Genomic DNA, 21,125 nt, shown 5'->3' on the forward strand with positions numbered 1-21,125 from the left:
TAGACATGGTCCTCTGTCCAAGCATTTTGGAAAACCTACAATTTTACAGACATTCTGTCAAACTTTGCATTTATGTCTCAGTATTCGCAAGGCAAGTTTGTTTGTATAGCACAATTCAACAACAAGATTATTTAAAGAGCTTTACAGAGACATTATAACATCACATAAATAAAAAGCATGATTTAAAATGCAAACAAAAAAAGAAAAAAAAAGAACAATAAATAGATTTGGAGCTTTATCAAATGCAGCTATGAATAGGTGTGTCTCCAACCTGGATTTAAATAAACTAAGTGTTTCGGATGATCAGAGGCATTCTGGGAGTTTGTTCCAGCCATGTGGAGCATAGAAGCTGAAAGCAACTTCTCCATGTCTGGTTCTGAGTTTGGGAACTGACTCCGGATCTGGATATAGGAGAAAATCCCCAAAGTGATTGTGATCATAAAGCAACAAATCTTATTGTCTGTCCTTTCATGGAGCTTTTGAGTCTATAATCCAACAAAGAACAAGGAGCTATTGATGTGCATACATATACAAGTCACTTATAGTCTGGATTTTAGATAATATGTTTGGCCTCCACAAGTGTTAAGAGTGAAAGTGATTTTAATGCCTGAACAAACATCATTGGGAGTGTTATCTGTCCATATAGATCAAACCCATGAGGAGATACCTCATAATTGTAGAGCTGTCAATGATTTATTTTGTATATGTCTGGGTGTGTCACACCTCACAGCAGGCACAGCCTTAAGGGGTTAAGCTGCAACTTTCTTTGGCATATGGATTAGTTCAAATGAAGCTATTTTTGATTTCCCTTTTTCTTGTTCATTTACAGCAACACATTTCTGCCATAACTAAAAATAAGGTAAAATGAGGAAACAAGGCATTAAAGCAGCACAATGTAACTTTCAGCTTTTGTTGAGTTTGGCGGCTCCTTTGGACAAAAGCGGTAGTGCTTTACCAGTAGTGTGGCAGGGTTCCTACCATGCTCCTCAAAGTTACATAGTGCCAGTGAAGGTGATACAGACCCCTCAGACCATGACAGAGGTTCATTAAACCTGTTGGAAGTTGATGTACCATCACAATGATGATGATGAAATATTATATTAAGGTGGAAAAGTTACGTAGTGTCGCTTTAAAGTTGGATATGCCACATTTCACATTTTCACATCTGACTATATCGATGCAAGCTAACCCCTCATATATTCAAAGCTCATGGGCTCATATTATCCCAAATGTATAAAGTTATATTTACTTTACCTTAGTTATATTTACCAGGGTTACCAGTGCTCTTCTGCTCTTTTTCACTTCCGAACTACCTAAATCCTTGAACCAGGTGGTTGTGTTGCTGGCAAAGTTCTCTTCCCGAGAGCGTCGTCCACCCTTGCTGTTTATGCTATGTTGCTACCGCCACACATGGCAGAGACTGATATACAAGCCTAGATGGACCGAAGCTAGTTGTTTAGCATTCCTACCTCAGCAGCCAAATACATAGTCATCATTTTTGTGACATGGCTGCAATTATTGTTCCTCATTCCCTTGCCGTTTCTAGGTTATGTTGGGACATTTTAACTTACAATCTTACAAATTTCTACCTTAAGTCAAACATAATAATAAGACAATAATATGACTAAAAGTAGATACTTTGAATATTGCATTTTTCATTCTTTCTGTTTGGGATAAAGCAAGATACAGTTCTTGTCATCTGATCAAGGTGCCAATTACTGTAGTCTGCAGTTCTGAATCCTGAATAGCAAAGACCTGGTGCTATTGGAGGAAACAAAGGCTGAAACAAATCAATTTTAACAATAAGTCTGGCCCATCAGTTCCAAAACAAATTTTAATAATCGCGTTTAAGACCTGTTTTTTTTTTCTTTTTTGTGAACAACTCATATGCGTTTGTCTCTGTTTGAAAATAAAAAAAACACGCAAGGAAGTCTTGTTTTGTATACGTTGCATCACTTGGCTGCTTAAAGAAGAATTTCACAGCAAGGAGGGGTGAGATATATTGTATCTTACATCACTTTAAAAAAAATTGTTTTTACTTAAAAATATAAAAAAGTGGCGAAATCCTGCAGCAGCCCCACTGTGTAAATGCAACTGCTTCATTCTGTGTCATTCTGTGAAGGCATTCATAAAAACAACAAGCATGTTGCCTGGAGTTTCAGGTTGAGACCCACAGGCAGATTGAATGACATATGCCAGCACAGGTACACCAGGAAAATATATAATATATAATATATAATGTACGTAGCCTACAGGCATGCTGCTCTTTTTTTTTAATAGTGATTGAAATTGATGGAAATTTGTAAAATAACCTCTTCATGACCTTTCAACAACAGACAAAGCCTCACATGTTTTATTGTGCTTTTATTTTATCAAAAATACTGTAACAAAAATAAACATAATCTAGAAATCTAGAAACTAGAACTAGAACTAGAAATCAGACCTGGACACCTGCTGAATTTACTATCTAAGTACACACGTTACAGTGCCGTCCACAAATGAAGATTAGAGCTCATCAAACAAAGAAGAATATGTGTGAACATGATCCAGAAACATTACCGCATTCTCTGGATCAAAGCTCATGTAAAATGGGCAGAGGCAAAGTGGAAAATGACCCTGTGGTCCGTTTTTGTTGTTGGGAACTGTGGGTGCCCTGTCCTCCAGGCTAAAGAGTAGTAACTCAGTGCTCAGTTGAAAAACCTGTGTCTCTGATGCTGTGAGTCTGCATTAGTGCCTGTGAAATGGACAATTCCTGCATCTGGACAGGACACATCAATGCTTAATGGTATATTCAGGTTTTCGAGCAACACTAGGCTCCAGACAACATCTTTTTCAGGGAAGTCTTTGCAGCTTTCAGCAAGATGATTTGAAATTCTACACACACGAATCTGGTGCATCACAAAATGGAAAGATATGAAGAAAAGCCAGAACTGTTCTAAACAGGACTATTTAACTTATTCTGTTATATATATTTTGTATTCCTGGAGATAGTCCATTTCTTGAGTTTAAAATTTTATTTTATTTTAGGTTATACGCATATTTGTTTATTTAAAATTGATATGCTTACATTTTTATTATTGTTGCATCGAAACATCTCAGTAATCTTCTCACTGAATGACATTAAGATATCCCAGAAAAACAAATACATCTTAAAATGAATATATAAAGCATCAATCTTTTTCTTTTTTTTTTTAAATCTCTTTTTATTAAACACAAAACAGAGTTACATACTTGGCTTAAGACAGATCCCCCCTCCCTTTTTTACACGTCCAATTACCCCCACCCCTCAGAACCTCTGTGCGTCTTCCCATATAGTCAATCAGCAATAAATAAATCTTACACCAAAAGAGGGGAGACAAAAATAATAGTTATAGTGACAAATAAAAATACTACCATTAAAGAGTAACAAAACAACCATAACAAATGTATAAGCATATATGTACACAGATTCCTACCATATGGAGAAGAAAGAAAAAAAAAGAAGGCTAACACGATTTATGTGCTTTACTTCTGTAGGTCTTAGCCATCAGATCTCAACGCTTTACCTTTAGGGACTCTCAGGGAGTGTCTTGAGCTTTTCAAAATATGCATTAATCTTTTTTCTGTGGACAACATACTGGTATAGATTGTGAGAATCCAATCACCAGAAGCAGCAACCACTGCTCAGTCAAACATCTCACCTGTGCACCTGTGACACTGTGTGAATGAATGAATGAATGAATGTATGAATGAGTTTTATTTTTGTGTCATGTCCGAAGACCCATCCCTTACAGGATTATAAGACACCAGAAACTGAAAATCATCAATATACAATATCACACTCACTTAATTGAAGAAAAACAAAATGAATTTCAAATTCAAATTCAAAAATAAATAAATAAAATAAAAATATTTAATATTTCTTTCTCCCCAACAAAAACCAGAATGGATATTTTCACATATATGTTACTTTTATTCATTTATCCCACGCTTTATCTAAATAGTAAGCAAGTGCAAATACTTTATAATCAGAAATCCATTTGAGCCTCTCAGCATCACTTACCCACATCAAATCCAAATTCTTACACCTATCAAATAATTCCTGACGCAACTCATGACACAGAGGACAATAAAATACAAAATGGAACTCATTTTCAATATCATTAATATCACCGTGTGCATATTAAGCAGAACTGATCACTTTATTTCGAGAAGCTATAGTCTGGAGGGCTGGCTGGCGGGGAATGCGAGGGTCTAGCAGTCTGCCTGCTTGTAACACAAGGTTCCTTCACATAATTACACACGCTCGGCTGGAGCCGCTTGTCCCCGCCCCCCCCAGACCAGACAGCATCCTCCTCACGCGCTCTCACGCTGCGGGATCCGCATCACAAACCAGCAGCCGCGCACAGCCCATGGAGTAGTAGAAGTAGTAGTAGTGGGGGGGGTTGGAGCTGCCTTTCCGTCACCTTTTTCCTCCTTTGTCTCGAATGGAGTCGCCTTTTCTCTGGGATATCGCCTCATCACATCGCGGTAAGTGTGTTGTTTGCGGGGGGATAAACGAGAGGAAGCCTGGACTGTGAAGCTATTGTCTCTCGCAGCTGCAAGTTCGGACCTTAATTAATCAAGTCGCGGCGATGGGAGGCGCTTTCAATCAGAGCATCCTCGAGCTGGAGAGGGAAGCGGCCGGGGATGTTGATCGACACATTTTTGTCTCTGCCGGATGTAATTGGAAACGCTGCGTTTTGATTAAGGGTCGGTGTCGCTATTTCTGACGGACACCTGTCTCTGTCAAAGCAACAGTCGCCTCCCTGGTTTGCGTTCACACATGATGGACGGGATGCTTGGACGGATCCATCACGTGTCTGCGCGGCCCGCATTCATCAGCCGTGACTTTAGGATTCGTGCAAACCCCTTGCCCATCCGTTGCTGAGCAAAATGTGTTCAGTCCAGCTGGGGGGGGTTGAGAGAAAGTGGCCCATGGTCTCCCCGCCCCCCAACATCACAGGCATGTTTCCTGAAGCAGCGCCCCCCCACCTCCAACCCCAGCCTTGCAGGGCGCCGTTGACACCTCCCGGGTCGCTGAAAGAAGGAGATTTCTCATTAGAAGCTTTTATGATCAGAGAAGGTTAACCTTGAAATGAATCCAGGGATGTTTGTGTCATCATCTGTTCCTGATTGCCTCCTCTGTCATCACATCCTGAATAAGGTGCTATAGATTTACAACACTGCTCTGAGCAGGGGCGAAAATCCCCCCTAGAATAATTTAAGACATAATTAATAATTTTGGAACAATGCAGTAGTATTTAGTAGTGATGCACCAAAATGAAAATTTGTGGCCGAAACCGAAATCGAAAATAATAATAAACAGTAAAATCTCATTACACTTAAAACAAGAGTCATCACCAGAAAAATAACTTGTTATTTGACAATTTTCACCTGTTTCAAGTAAATTTTCACTTGAAATAATTAGAAAAATCTGCCAGTGCGACAAGATTTATCTTATAAGCAAAACAATCTTGTTCCACTGGCAGATTTTTCTACTTATTTTAAGTGAAAATCTACTTGAAACAGGTGAAAATTGTTGTTTTTTTCCAGTGATGAGTCTTGTTTTAAGTGTATGAGATTTTTTTTAACTAAAAATGAGACATTTTAACTAGAAATAAGACAAATATTCTTGTTAAGATTTGGGGTTTTTGCAGTGTATTATGTCAGATGTGCTGTATTATTGCCACCTTCCACCTAATACCATTGTTTTGTATTACTCTAAGAAAGGTCTTCTGCCTGTTTGCGAGATAGAGATGAAAATGTCAAAATGCTGTATTAAAGGAAGGCTAAAACTTTTATTCCTTGTCCCCCCCTGGATTTATTCTCTTAAATTTTACTGTTTATTGTCCCCCCCAACTATGAAACGGGATTTTTGCCCCTGGCTCTGAGCTTGATTAATTGACAAGTCTATACCTTATTTGACCCTTAAATAGACTTGATTTGCTTTGAATGCTTGAAAATTGCAGCTTTTGTTGAGCTACCTGCAGAAACATTGGAATAACTGTTTATTTCATGTCTGCATATATTTCTAGAGGCAAACATTTGCTCCTCTGAAGTGAATGTGTCCATGCTGCCGTTTGTACTGATCCTTCCTTTTACCTCCCTCGGCTGAGCACTGAGAACAAGAGAGAATAACCCACCCAGAGAGGCACTTATTTCTCCCAGCTTTTTGTGGTTTTTGTGTGTGTATTACTGTAGTTTTACATCTCCATCCCTTTCCGTCCCTGTTGTAGTCTTATAGACTAGCGGGCAAATTGTATCATTAAGCAGACAGATGGCAGGTGGCCGGACATCAGGTGAGCCTTTTTCTTGGCTGTCAAGCAGTACTGAGTACTAGACACCTTTTGGAGTGCAGCCACACACAGCACAAGTGTGCTCTTATCTGTCTGTCTGCATGCTGTAGTGTTGCATACTTAGTCCATGCAGAGATGTGGAAACACTGCATATGTTGAACATCCCAGTCTGTTGTATATGAAAGGCCTAATTTGGAGGCATGTATGAGAATTTTTAATTTTTTTTTTGTTTTTAAACACAGATAAGAGATCAGGGTAATGTCACAATGACATCACTTGCCTCTAACTATAAGTGATATTTGTCCATGACATCATGACCAGCAAAAATGACTGATGTGGTGTTATCAGGATCTATCACGACTGTGGTTAACGTTTTTTTTATCATTTTCCATCAGTTTAGTTTAACTATGCTTAATTACACATTACTGAAGTAACCCTCAGCTTGAATAGTTTTTTCATATTGTAATTAACTGTTCATTGTCCCATTTTATTACCACAAGGTTTAGATCTGATGTACACTAATGCATTCCTAAGAACCTTTTTTAAAAAAAATACTATTTTGTTTTCACAGTGAGTGGTTTACTCTGATTGATTTAGTCACGGCCATGTTGTGCATTGCTGAGATGCGGTTTGGCCTTGTTCGGCTCTTCAATAGAGCTGCAGCAGGCAAGATTTTATGGCTAAAATATGCTCAGTTTATCATCCTGAATCTGCAGGTGAAGGACACAGAGGGGGCGGGGGTGTTGCTTGCAGGATACTGGAGCATCCAATGAGATTCATTAAAATGGAATTCACCTGCAGTGTAAGATTTATTACAGTAGTGTTGAATCAATATGTAAATATATATGTTAAATTAAATATACATGCATTTAAACAACGCACAGTGTTGGTTCACTCTCTTCACTCTGTCATTATGTAATAGTCACTTAGTATGTGAGAAAAACATAGTGTGGCAGGATGATGTTGAAAAATAAGCTTCAAATTGCCAAAAGCCCAACGTTAAAAAGAAAAAAAAACACTGGGCAGACATATTGGAGTGAAGCTGCAAAAAAATGTGACCTTTGAACTCATGTCTGATATCTAGAGTGTCTTCTTCTTCTTCAGTGCTGGAGACGAGTTATTGATTCCATCCAATCACACCCATGAGGACACACACACACACACACACACACACACACACACACACACACACACACACACACACACACACACACACACACACACACACACACACACACACACACACACACACACACACACACACACACACACACACACACACACACACACACACACTTTCCTTGGTCCAATGCTTGCAAAAATTGGATTAAATGTATGTTGGAGGGGGGCGGGTTAGTGTTATTAGTGCAATGGGAATGTCTTGATTGGGTAATAGATCTGTCAGCGTGATGCCTCCTGGGAATGATCTCCATATGTGGTGTGATAAGGCCTGCCTCTGAAGATTGAACGATCAACTCTTTATCAGCAAAGGGTCGATACATACAGGTGATAAGTATGAGGAATATCAACGCTTTATGAATCTTTTTGCAGTTTTGGCAAACAGCAGGGCTTGTACGAGTGAGATAGTTATTGAATGATGAATTATGACGATAAAATGATGATAAACCTTAAAGGAGCTTGAGGCAAGAATAAGAAATGAGACTCATTAGCGCCACGACGACCGTCAGGGGTACTGCAGCCAACAGCGAAGCCGGCACGGGAGAACGTGCATGCAGCATCATTTGACGTCACATCCGCGGGAAATTCGGGCCCAGAATTGCAGCACATTTTGCAGCACACAGCCTGTTCAAGGCAACGGAGAGATACGCTAGAGGGCTCATTCTTTTTGGTTTGGAACGCTTCATCTGACATTATTACTAGAAAACTTAAAACGTATACACATTTTTTTCATAAATCCTGCCTCAAGCTCCTTTAAGAGTTCAAGTAAAGCGAATTCAGATATTTTGATGGAAACATATTATCTGTATTTGACAAGAATTTCCAGAAATGTCTTTCAAATCTCTCAGTTAGACATATTTCCGTTAATTTTTATGTTCAACATTTTAAATGCAGGTTTGAAATCAGGGCTTCTGGAAAAAGTCAAGGAGGGTGTCTGCATGCATGCATGCATATTCCAGTTGCAGGGGATTTACAGCTCTCAGATTCTCTGGCAAGGTTCTGTGCAGGGGCATCGGAGAAGAGATTCTGGTTTCTAGTCAATTTATTTGGAACAATTTGCGCTGACTTCCTAGGGTCCTAGATGGAGCATGGAAGTTTACTGATTCACATGTACTTCATGGCTTTGGAGAAGGCGTCTGACCCTTTCCCTTGGGGTATTTTGTGGATAAGGCTCTCAGAGTATGGGCCGTTGGATATGTTGCAAGCGTTTAGTCGGATTCATCGTGGTTCGGTGCCGACCTTGGTCAGTGGCACCAATTGTGTTCATAACTTCTATGTAAAGATTATCTCCAGACAGCTAAGGGGCAGAATAAATCCAGTTTGGTGACCTCAGGTTTCCATGTCTGCTTTTTTGAGATGATGTGGTCCTGTTGGCATCATCTTGCTCTCACCGGAGTGGTTTAGAGACAAGTGTAAATCAGCACCTCCAAATCTAAGGCCACACTTCTCTATATTGGTGGTAATGTTCTGCTTCAAGTGGAATGATTTTACGTGTCTTGGGGTCTTGCTAATGGGTGGAGGAGAAGAGGGAGGGAGGAGAAGAAGGACGATGAAGAAAATCACAGAAACATACAGATGAGAGAATTTTCCTCAAAAGGCTGCCTGGAGGAGATAAATCCAGTGAAACAGAAGGGACTAGGAATGAACTTGTAGACCTCTTCCACATGAAGAAGTGCCAGATGAGGTGGTTCAAGGTAGATGCCTAATGGTTAGGATGTCTCCTGGATTCTATTTTATTTAATCTTTATTTAACTAGGCAAGAACATTAAGAACGGATTCTTACTTACATTTACAATGTTGGCCTGGCAAACAAACAAACAAAACAAAAACACTTGAGGGGCAAGAAAGATGACAAAACACACAAAGCAACACAATACAAATGTTAACACGCACACACGTGGATTAAAACTTTGCTTAAAACAGTGTAGGTTCAAGTAAAACATTTATAAATTCCCCTCAAAAATTACCTTTAGATAAGTTGCAGACATCTAATGCTGCAAATGAAATAGATCCTTATCCAGGAAGACTTAGCAAGACTTTGTTTTAGGGATTTGTAGCGCTATGAACGGCGAAGACCATACATTGACTGCAGTTGCTGGATTCAGCAGTTGGCTTAAACCCAGAGTTGAGTGTCCTTTACAACAGGTGTGCAAGCAGGAGAATTACACCTGAGAGTAAAGCTGACAGTGGTGACTTCTGAATGGAGCATCAGATGGAGGCCTTCCTGAGGAGATATTTTGGGTACAACTGGGAGGAGGCCCCAAGGCAGACCTAGAACGAAATTGATAAATTATGTCTCTTGGAAGGGGAGTTTTCCCTTGCTACTGTTTGGCTTAACGTTTTTCTTCCACTAGGGGAGTTTTTACCTGCCATTGTTTATTTAATAATTGCTCGCTGGTCATGTTCTGGGTCTCTGGAAAGAACCTACAGAAAACTCCTGTTGTAATAGACGCTATATAAATAAAATTGAATTGAATTGAATAGGGATGTTAAAAATTAATCGATTTTCGATTAATTGCCGTTATGAAATTACCCGATTAAAATTAACGATTACAATTAATCTATTTATTTATTTATTTTTTTCGTTTAATTTCACCAGCTGGTATTACGCCCGGACCACATTTAATGCGACACAACTCGCTGCGCCGCACATAAAGTTAGAAAGAGACGGCGGATATGTTTGGTTTTAGTAACATGCTCAGGCAATGAGTCTGCAATGGCCCAGACGGGAGACACATGTAGCTCAGTGCTTAACTTTTATTTTTAATCCACTCTATATTCTTCTGGTTGTGCTCCGATATGCTCCCCTAAAGCCTGAAGGTTCCGCCTTAAATCGACGCAGAGCCGCCGCCGTAGCCTACGGCGTAGGCTCTGCGTTGTTGTAACGCGGAACCATAAATCAGCCTTCACCCGGTACATACATAGGTTTCTCTAAACATCTGTCCCCGCTACAGTTTTAACTAAAAGAAAATGTGCTCCAATACAGCAGGTCTCATAATTTTATTTTGAACACTGCCCAAACTCTAACTTAAAACGTAACTAGAACTTAAAATTTGCTTGACACAAATTACACTATTATGGCTGCTGCTACTACTAATAGCCTTGAAGTGCACTTTATATTATATTCCTTGTGGTACAAAAATGTCTTTTTGTTACTTTTGTATCAAATAAATATTTGATTAAGGAATACATTAAAATGTCCTTTGTATTTTATATAAGCAAAAAAAATTATGTTTGTATCTCAGATGGGGGAAAAACGCAGCTTATCAACTAATCGATGATCGATCGATAAGGTTATCAACTGTCAATTAATGAAATAATCGATAATTTGCATCCCTAGAATTGAATTGAATTGGAAGGGTTAGAAACACCCCAGTATTGTTTTTGAAGAGGTCTATAAAGTTGGCAGGGAGAGGGAGGTTTGGGCCTTGCTTAGGCTGCTCTGCCACCTGAACTCGAGTAAGCAGACATTAATGGATGGATGGATATATACTTTTAGCCACAATAATGGCATCTAATTGTGTATCTGATAACGAGTTACCTAACTGTTGTGCTTTTGTTACAAAAAACTATCTTTTCTGAATCCCAGAATGTTTAGAATGGAAGAGAAATAATAGCAGTAATGGCGTGCTGAGGTCCAAGTGAAAGTCTCATACTGCCCTTCTTTCGGACATTCATTTGCCAGCTGAGTTACAGGAGGGAGTGGGAACTGGTTTGTTTCAGCTGAGGAACTCTGCCAACACTCACCTCATTTTTCACCGGTTAGTTTTACAAAACCTTCGCTTGAGACAGATTAGATTAAAAGACAGAACCACTGCAGCAATTTATTATAACGCTGTTTGCTCTCTTGCTGGCCCCACTGATAGCTCGGCTGCGTCATTGGCAGCAGATTTCCACACCATCAAAGAGTAAAATGTGCTGGTAAGATGGTCAGATGTTGGTAACATAGTCCAGAGCTGTAAAATGACAAAAAACGTAGTATGCAGTATGCATTTCTCATTTCATATCTAAGCAGTTTAGTTTGCTAAAAATAAACTTTTGTTCATTTGAGGTTGTATGAAACCTTTCAGTGTCTTCAGTGGAGCCACTCCAGCATTTTAGAGACTACTGCTCCTTTTTCTGTGATTTTGAGATGTAATTTTATACAATTTGGGTGTCTTTCAATCATTTATGGTTTACTTGGTGGTTGATATTCTTATCTGTAATCAACAAAGACGTTGCATATTTATTCCAGCTTTAAATAAGACATTTTTAGCCCTTTTTACTTCTAAGGTACAGCAAAAGCAGCGAGATGCCAAAAAAAGATGGTGAAGATGGATAATTATCATCTGATCTGGGGGTGTGATGTAACAGTACCTTTTAAATTTGATCGGTAAAGCACTGCTGCAAACGAAGGAACTGGGTTGACTTGTGTTGGACTTGGTAAAAGCTTCAGGGACCCAAATTTATCCACTCAAGTCCAGATTTTTCACCATATATATCACCATTAACAGAGTGCTCCACTTGTTTTCTTTTGTGATCATTGTGTTTACGGGTGCCCGGAATGTACTTTGTAAATTTAAAGTAAAATGGTAAGAGGACAAAGCAAGACTCTGTAATGAAAGCCAAACATAAAGGAAACTGTTAATGTACTGTACTGAGGCAGATGCTGTGCAAGCTTTGCCATGTTGGCTCATGTGGAATATATTTAACTGTTACACACAAATGAACTTAAATGTCAGCATGAACTGTTGTCTTCTTAACTCATTGTGAAGAACTCCTCCACCATGTCAAGTTGTAGTTATGCCTGTGATTTTACTTTATGCGTCACTGGCTTCGTGCCATCCAAATGAACTGTTTAGTTCACATACAGTATATAAATTCAAGAGGCTCAGAATTGTCAGCATCAGAGGTTAAAAGGTAATTTAAGCTTGAAAACAGTCGGATTCTGCATGCCAGTCAGTATGTTTTCATGTAAAGCTTAGTCGAACTACGGCTACAGTTTGAAGCCGTTTAAATGGGCTCCTTTCTTTAAGGTATACTGTACATGCAAGTGAAGGGAATCAAACCAAAGTATGTTACTCATCTGTAATCTGTAGCCTTAGCACTTACTTTAATCTTGTTAGTACTGGGCTTTTCCAGTTGACATATCATGTCACACGTCAAAAACAACAGAATTGGAAAAATGGTGAACAGTATCAGCTTCCTCCAGTACTTCCAGGTTGAAGTGCCAGATGGTAACTGTGGAGTATGTTAGTATTAGTCCAACTATGAGGTTCAGTCTAGCTCAGCTTTAAACAGACTAAGAATGCAATCATTTGATTCTTCTTCTTGTAACATGTAAACAAACACAGGATACTATGTTCTAAAATATTCAGACTTTTCCTGGATCTCAAGTTATTTGTGAACTGGTCAGCAAATGTGGATTTTTCTTGGGGTTGTTCGTATCTTTTATAGCTAGACTATACATAACACTGGAGAGGGCTTTTGCAAACCAGCTCCGTCTATGTTGCAGCCTTCTCTTGAATTCCGTGTGATTGATCTTTCCTGAACAAAACATCCAACCACCTTGTTACATTAAAGCTGTTCATCCTTAAGAAAGCAGAATGTCACAGAGATGTCACTGACTTTATTTTGAATGATTTTCACCCAATAGTCTGAACTTGGTTATTGCCTTCTCCAGTAAATGCTTGCTAATAAATAACTAAGATGTATGAATGTTGTATTATGGGATCATGTGTGTTGCCTATGATTAATATTTTTGAACAGCGAGAGCATGGATTTTTTAGGAATACTTTTTTGCACTTTATGTAAGGTCCAGGTTTGCTTTCCTGCGAAGGAAGTCAAGCAAGTGTAAGGAGAAGCTGCGGCAGACAGTGGAAGTTTAATTTTCTTCATCTGCAGGAATGCAGACAACGCTGGGATGGAGATGGGAGATCACAAGCTCGTTTGATCTAAACATAGACTGAAAACAATGATACAATGCAGCGTGAGAAAAACTTTGCTGCATCACTAAGCACTTAAATGTTAGGCACTCCTGGGAAGATGTTCTTTTTCCTGTTTTAGGAATTTAAGTCTATACATATGCAAATGACTTCATGCATTGTTCAGTAATTATGCCTTTTTTGGGGGGGTAATGCAATGGCCACTACTCCACGTCTACTGTTCATTAAGCTGTAGCACAATGTTTTTTTCCTTCTTTTTTAAATTTATGAGTGATAAGTAGATGATAATTAAATTTGACTTAAGAGCTAGTTGTCTAAGAAATAATCTTGATCAGAGTAGATGGAAGGCCCCCCGGCACACAGGGCCTCCACCCCTCCTACACAAGAGGGAGGACATATTCTTTTTGTGGATTTCTCACAGTTTTATGTATCATTTACAGTGAATTTGTCATGTTGAGACACATTCTTTTTTTCTCTTTAAGTATTTTTGTCTATTTGAGACAGAAAATAATTACAAAGAAAGGGACAGAAAATGCATGAAAATTATAGTAAAGAAAAGATGAAGTATGTGTTTGAATAATATTATATGAGCCACATCTTCATTAAATATAAAGTTATTACTCTTGAAAACCTATTTAAGTAGGTATAAAAGTAAAAGTAAGTATAAAACATTGGAGTTACTGACATAAATAAGACAAAGGCAGCACAAATAACTATTTTCTCCAAATTATATGCTTACCCAAAAATATTTTTTTATTAAACTTTGTTTTTATTTGTTCTGCTGTCTGATATTTAGGTCTGTAGGCAGATTAAATTAAAAAGATCAATAAAATAAAAAAAAAACAGTACAGTGATGGTATCTGCTTTCTTGGGCATGTTAGAGCAAGAACATTTGCAGTACCTTTTATCCAAAACCTTGAAAAATATGAGAAATACAAGCCTTGGGACTGTCCTGGGATAACGTTTTGAGTTATTTTTTTTTCAAGGTGTATTACATATATGCACGATTTTTTTATAAAGTGAAAAAAAAGAGTTTTATTGGGGAAGCTTTGAAGAAAGCTACAAGGGAAGACTGAAGGCTATTAATAGCAACAAATATGCTCTGTTGGCAAGAGTGTTAGCCATGGGACATCTCTGTTTCCTTGTCTGTGCACTGTGCAGTCAGCACATGAGCAGGGAGAGGTGAGGCAAAATGAGATCTGGGTACTTTGGTGACCATGAACATCTTCCCAGAAACTAAATTCATGTATTTTTTTATTTGTGGGAAAGCAACTTATAGGATGCACTACAAAGTCAACTGGAACATATTTACATCCCAAAAATTTGAATCTCTTTTTAGATGATCAAATACAAACATACAATCCATACAATCATATTATGAGTTTTTATGAGCATAAAAACCTTCGTGTTGAATTTAGATGTTCCCATGCAATTGTTTTTCTCAGTTTTATGCTACACCAACACCTAGCTAGTTAACAATGTGTTCTTGTTCCATCATAACAATCAGGGAGCTTTTTCCCCCACAATTTTACAAAGTTTGTACAGTTAAAGCAGGGTGTAGCACGGCGAGGGCCACGGGGCCCGACCGACAGGATAGAGAGGACACAGAGTTTAGTGCAGAATCCCTTTTATTAGCAAACACCCACACGTGCACAAGCACTGCATCACCTAGCCGCTTCAGCTTCAGTCTGACCCTCTTATAAGGCTGGCAGGGTGGAGAGGTTGACGGGCCACACCTGTGTCCCGTCAGCCTGAGTGGCTGCAGCTCCTCCACTCTGCCACACACCCCCAACGCCAAACTCGCGCCGGGGTCACTCCGGCCGAGCCTACTACCCCCCCCCGCCCTCCCCGGAGCGGGAGAGGAAGCCGTCTGCGCCCCCGGACCTTCCGGGTTCAGACGGCCGCCGAGCCCCGTCGGGAGGTCGGCGTCGGGCCGACCAGCGGGAACGGTCAGGCGGCCGTCCTCGGCGACAGGCCGACCGCCGAGAAAGCCGCTCTCGGTATCGGGCCCATGGTGGCCTCGGGTCAGACGGTGCGTCCAGGACCATACCCTCCTCCGTGACGCGGACCCGCGCCGGCCGCTGGTCAGCCTCCAGGACCGCCTCCTCCAGGGCGCAGCCCTGGTCTGGAGCTGGTGTGTCCAGGACCGCCTCCTCCGGCATGCAGCCCTGCTCTGGCCGCGGGTCCGCCTCCGTCTCTGCGGGTCCCGCCGTCGCTAGCGCCGCCGCCTCCTCCGTAGCCGCCTCCTCCGTAGCCGCCACTGTCTCAGGAGCCGTCGCCTGGCGGCCAGCAGCCTCTGCCTCCCGGCCTGTGGGCTGCTGCGCCGCCAGCGCTGCCGCGGCGAACCTCAGGCGTGGCGCGGCGGTGGGCCGCTCCTGGGGTCCCGCCGCCTCGGGAGCCGTCGCTTGACGGCCCGCAGCTTCTGCCTCCCGACCTCTCAGCTGCGGCGCCGCCAGCTCCTCCCGCACTGCTGCAGCGAACCTCGAGCGTGGCGCAGGGGTGGGTCGCTCCGCGGCCACCAGCGCTTCTAGCGCCGCGAGCTGCCGCTCCCCCTGGCTCTGAAGCACGGCTGCCAGGTCCGCCATGGCATGGGCGAGCGCCTCCAGGGCCCACTCCGTGCCTCCCTTCTCCATCCCGTCGGGCCCCACGTTGGGCGCCAGTGTAGCACGGCGAGGGCCACGGGGCCGACCGACCGACAGGATAGAGAGGACACGGAGTTTAGTGCAGAATCCCTTTTATTAGCAAACACCCACACATGCACAAGCACCGCATCACCCAGCCGCTTCAGCTTCAGTCTGACCCTCTTATAAGGCTGGAAGGGGGGAGAGGTTGACGGGCCACACCTGTGTCCCATCAGCCTGAGTGGCTGCAGCTCCTCCACCCTGCCACAAAGGGGTATTCAACTAAAACTTTAAGAGGTCCATTTAGAGAAAATGTACTCAAGCGAAGGTCCAGAACATCATAATATATATATATATATATGAAATGAAATGAAATGTGTGTGTATATATTCAAGTAGCCTCATAGTTGTATCAACATCTGCATCTGACTGTTATATTAAACAAAGTACATTTCAAAAATATTTGCCACTTAACATGTGTAACTTGAATTACACATAATATTTTTTTCTCTTATTAGGTTAAAGAAGAACTGCAATAAAAAATAAAATAGATTTTATTTTATTTTTCAAATGCTATCTTATTTTATTTCTCTACCAGCAGTTTGAATTTCCCCTTTTCTTTGTTAATTGCCTCAACACATTTTTGAATAAATTAATATAAACACATCTTAACAATCGAACAGTTTTGCAGTTTCCTTTTCTTCCCCTCTTATAATCTTATGCCCCCACTTTCTGTCGTTCAGTGAGAGAACTGAGCTCTAATTTCTCCTGCCAGAACTTTAAAGGGGACCTATTATGGCATTTAATGTATATTTTAAACAGGCCTTGAATGTCTTAAAAACAATTTAAAGCTTGTTTTTCTACATGAAACAGAAATTCAGCCCGTGGGCCATGTCTCTAGTTTTACCGCTTCTAAGCTCATTTTCTGTGCTGGATTCTAAGGGGAGGGGAGGCTATGATAATGAGGCTCTGTGCTGATTGGCTGCTTGAATGACGTGTAGCAGGGGAGGGAACAAAGCCTCGCTCCGGGCAGAAGAGCAGCGGCTGCGTACACAAAGCGTGTCCCATGTCAGGGAGCTTCAGCGACAAAATAAATTCCATTGCTTTATTTTTTTTGTATTGGACTGTCCTAACTGACCGTGAGTTTAACGGTTTCAGTGTGGACAGAGAGCGTCCGATGTCACGCAGCTCGACGCGATAGTCGGACGCTCGAATGCAGTTACGCGGTTTAAACGGATCTTACAGCCTGATTTACGGTTCTGCGTTAAATCTACGCGTACCCTACGCCGTAGGCTCTGCGTTGGTGTAACGCAGAACCATAAATCAGCCTTTAGTTCCCTGACCGGGTCACCTCGTCTTCACACTAATTCACACAGGAAGATTTAATTGAATTCTAAGCAGGTACACCACAGTTATTTACTCAGATTCCTCATCATTTCACTTCTTATGTTACAAGACAAATTAATCATGTTAACTGTAAATAAATCACAACACTGAATTTTCACAAATGGCAACTTTATTGTTAAAAAAATAAAACATAAGTTGTATATAAATAACATTATGCACTATTGCTGGCTCGAGGAAGGACTGTGCGTCTTCTGAAGGCGTCGTTGAACAGCTTCAGGTGCATTGCTTGGAAGATCTGAAACCATGAACAGAAGAAAAATGTATTACGGTACTAATAGAGCAGCCACAGCTGCTGAACAATGGCGGAAGCTCCAGCCGGCGGAGAGAGCTGGTTGTGGGCGTGGTTTCAGCAGCGGAGGACGACTTATGGAAATCTGCTCCCGTCCTGACTCACGACGGGAGCAGATTCTGAACGGCTCGTAGAAGTCACATGACACTGGAATATTCAGCAGGGCGGGGTGAACAGACCCTGTAGAATTTCATGGGATTTCATGTTTTCTGTGTTGGCAGGGTGAGGGGAGACCACTTTATATATGTTAAAACAAGAAAAAATGTGTGTTTCATAATAGGTCCCCTTTAAATCTGGGCTGGATGGTGTCAGGTTCTCATACACATGTGAAGGTGCTCATTGGTGAGCCTGGAACGATATTTAGTTTTAATTATGTTCACTGTGGAGAAAGCTGCCTCACAGCTGTATGTGGACCCAAACATGGGCAGGATGTTTTAAGATGGTCAGCTTATTTTCTGTGACTTCAGTTCAGACTTGAGGAATATGTTGTATGAAAAACTTTGTGTTTTGTTTCAGTGGCGTTTCACTTTTGCACTTTGAAAGCCACAGTCTCTGAACGTATGAGACACACTGGTTTTGTGTCCCAGTGGGAAGATTGAACAGGGAGGAATCTGTCCATTCCGGGTTGAAAGCTTTATTTTCACTCTACTTTTCTCTATTTAGAGAGCGCCATTACTTGTCTCTCTGTCTTTCTTATTGCCGACCGAGCCGCCGACCGAGCCGCCGAACGAGCGGCAGCCGGCCTCCCCGCCCGCGGGGACGTGTCGGCTGCCGCTCCGTGGGGCAGTTCCTCCGGCCTTAGGGCCCGCCTCCGCGGCGCAGCTCCCCTGGGAGCCGCGTCTCCTTCTCGGTAGCGAGCCCGAGTCTCCCGTCTGCCTCAGGTGTCCCGTCACATAGCCGCCGCCGGGCCATCACGGGTAATTCACGCGCCCCCCTTCCCCATTAACTTCTCATGGTGGCCTCAATTACGTCTGCCATAAGCCTGAATTATGGTTCAGCGTTAAATCGACGCAGAGCCTACGGCGTAGGGTACGGCGTAGGGTACGGCGTAGGGTACGGCGTAGTCTACAGCGTAGGGTACGCGGCAACGCGCATCGTAGGCTCTGCGTTGGTGCGGAGAACCTTAAATCAACCTTTACAATAATACAATGGGCGCATTGCGTCATTAGGCGCGCGACACATTTAAAAAAAAAATGATTTGATTGGCTGAGCAGCATCATGTGGGATGGCTTAACTCGTATGCAATTGGTCTGTAAGGTCTGCTAAACAAATGCCATAAAGAATAGTAAAGCTGCGCTGGTTAAAATAGAAGTGCCCCGTCAAAATATAGAATCCCTCGGTAATTTATTGATTACAGGTCTGGGTCCGTGCAGGACGGCGTCTGGGTCCGGACCCGGACCGCGGTCCGCCTATTAGTGACCTCCTTTTTTTTTTTTTTTCTCTTTCTCCCTTGTCTGCACACATATTAATGATTGATACCATGACGGTAGAAACCAAAAGCATACACATGTGCATTATTACTATATTTAATATATATACATATATATACGCATACATATGCGTACACATACATAAATATACACATACAAACCCAGTGATTTTTTTTTTTTTTTTTGGGGGGGGGGGGGGGGTGACGACATCCACTGCCAATCCAGGAAGCAGGAACACATGGAAACACGCACTGGAAATCTGCAACAAAAAACCACAAACAAAACACGAAACCGGCACAGAGCCAACCAAAACAACAACAGCAATCGACCTAAATCTTGAGATCTGATCGCAGTCTGAGCTAAGCTACCGCTACCGCTACCTGACCCCAAAAACTAGAGAGCCAGCATGCAGGTGAACAAGCCAGTGTGTATGTCTATGTGTGTGTGTGTGTATGTATATGATCATGCGTATGTGTGTGTGTGTGTGTGTGTGTGTGTGTGTGTGTGTGTATGTATATGTTTGTGTGGCTGTGTATGTTTGTGTATATGCATGTGACTAAGTGGCTATATGTATGTGTGTGTGTGTGTGTGTGTGTGTGTGTGTGTGTGTGTGTGTGTGTGTGTGTGTGTGTGTGTGTGTGTGTGTGTGTGTGTGTGTGTGTGTGTAATAAACCAAACAAAGCTCTACCTGAAGTGTATCTATCTGTTAGTGACCTCTGAGTTAAAGGATCCTGATGCCCTGTTGCACTGCACAATGCTAATTACTCAGAATTGTAAAAAGCTTATATCTTTAGAAAGAGCAGCAAATCGAAGAATTACAGATTGCTGTTACGATCTTATTGTTTAATTACTCACCTTGGTTCACAAAGTAAACCTAAAAGCAAGACAGCCATCCTCTTAATTTCTCCTCTGCCTTTGGCCTCACAGAATCATAGTTATAGAAAAAACGTTTATTTTGTTAGCAATCTTGGAATTTACACCCTTGTCACAACAATAATAACATTATTATGCCAGCACCTGAATCACAGCAGAAACAAAAATATTGAAAGGCCCAAATAAGGTTGTCCTCAAAGATTTGTGTCTCCTCATGCTGGTCCCTGCAGAGTACAGGTGGCTAGCAGACTGCTAAGCAGCTGAACAGAATAATGTTGCTGGATGTGTCACCATTCAACGTCTTGCTTTAATAGCTGTATCCATTTGATGTACATAATGCTTAAAACAAACAAATCCACCACACGTTTTGAGAGTCCAAATCAACCTTGTATGATTTATAGAATAAATATATACATTTAATTTGTGGTAAATATAAGTGGGTAAATATTTGCTCTGAATTATCATAAGACAGCTAAGTAAGGCTTTAGCAGCCCACCTCCGTTCACACTGCAATCTCCTGGACCATGTTGAAGGAAGTCCAACTCATTTAACATGCAGTTATGGAAGCGGCAGGGTTTTTATAGGGATTTATTTATTTGGTCCAATAAATATTTGATTGCTAAGGGTAGGGCTGCACGATTAATCGTTAAAAAATCGCGATCTCGATTCATGCTTGAACGCGATCTCATTTCCAAATGACGACGATTTAAAAAAAAAAAAAAAAAAAAAAAAAAAAAAAAAAAAAATTAAAGATGGCTGCATAAAAAAAGGACTAGGCCTATGTTCTAGGTTGTTGTAGTCCTGTCATGGCCAACTATCATGTTGTCATGTTTGTTATATTTTGTTAATGATTGTGGATTACATTTGGAGAAACATCTACCTTTCTCATCACCTGACACATATTGCACATAAATATTGTTAAAATTGTTATTGTTAAAATTATTTAAAGACAAGAGAGATGTTTATTGTTTTTATGTTCAATGTCAGCTATTACAGCAAAAAGCAGCCAGAGGAATAATTTGTTGCCTCAGAACTACAGGATCTGTTACAAGTCCCCTTTCTGAAAGGGTGTTCAACTCAGGGAGG

General features: G+C 41.3%; 1 protein-coding gene across 2 annotated transcripts in view; it reads left to right on the forward strand.

Annotated features, from left to right (window-relative positions):
• Positions 1-4,314: 4,314 nt before the first annotated feature.
• plppr1 (phospholipid phosphatase related 1) overlaps positions 4,315-21,125 on the forward strand; it is a 69,460-nt gene continuing 52,649 nt past the window's right edge. Inside the window, exon 1 of one of the 2 annotated variants that reach the window (XM_061733450.1) lies at positions 4,315-4,509. The gene's annotated coding sequence lies outside the window, so the exon portion shown is untranslated. The remainder of the gene's footprint in view (positions 4,510-21,125) is intronic. The other variant, XM_061733449.1, reaches the window with a different exon arrangement.

The sequence above is a fragment of the Cololabis saira genome, chromosome 11 (genome assembly GCF_033807715.1).
Source record: "Cololabis saira isolate AMF1-May2022 chromosome 11, fColSai1.1, whole genome shotgun sequence".
Classification (NCBI taxonomy): Eukaryota; Metazoa; Chordata; class Actinopteri; order Beloniformes; family Belonidae; genus Cololabis; species Cololabis saira.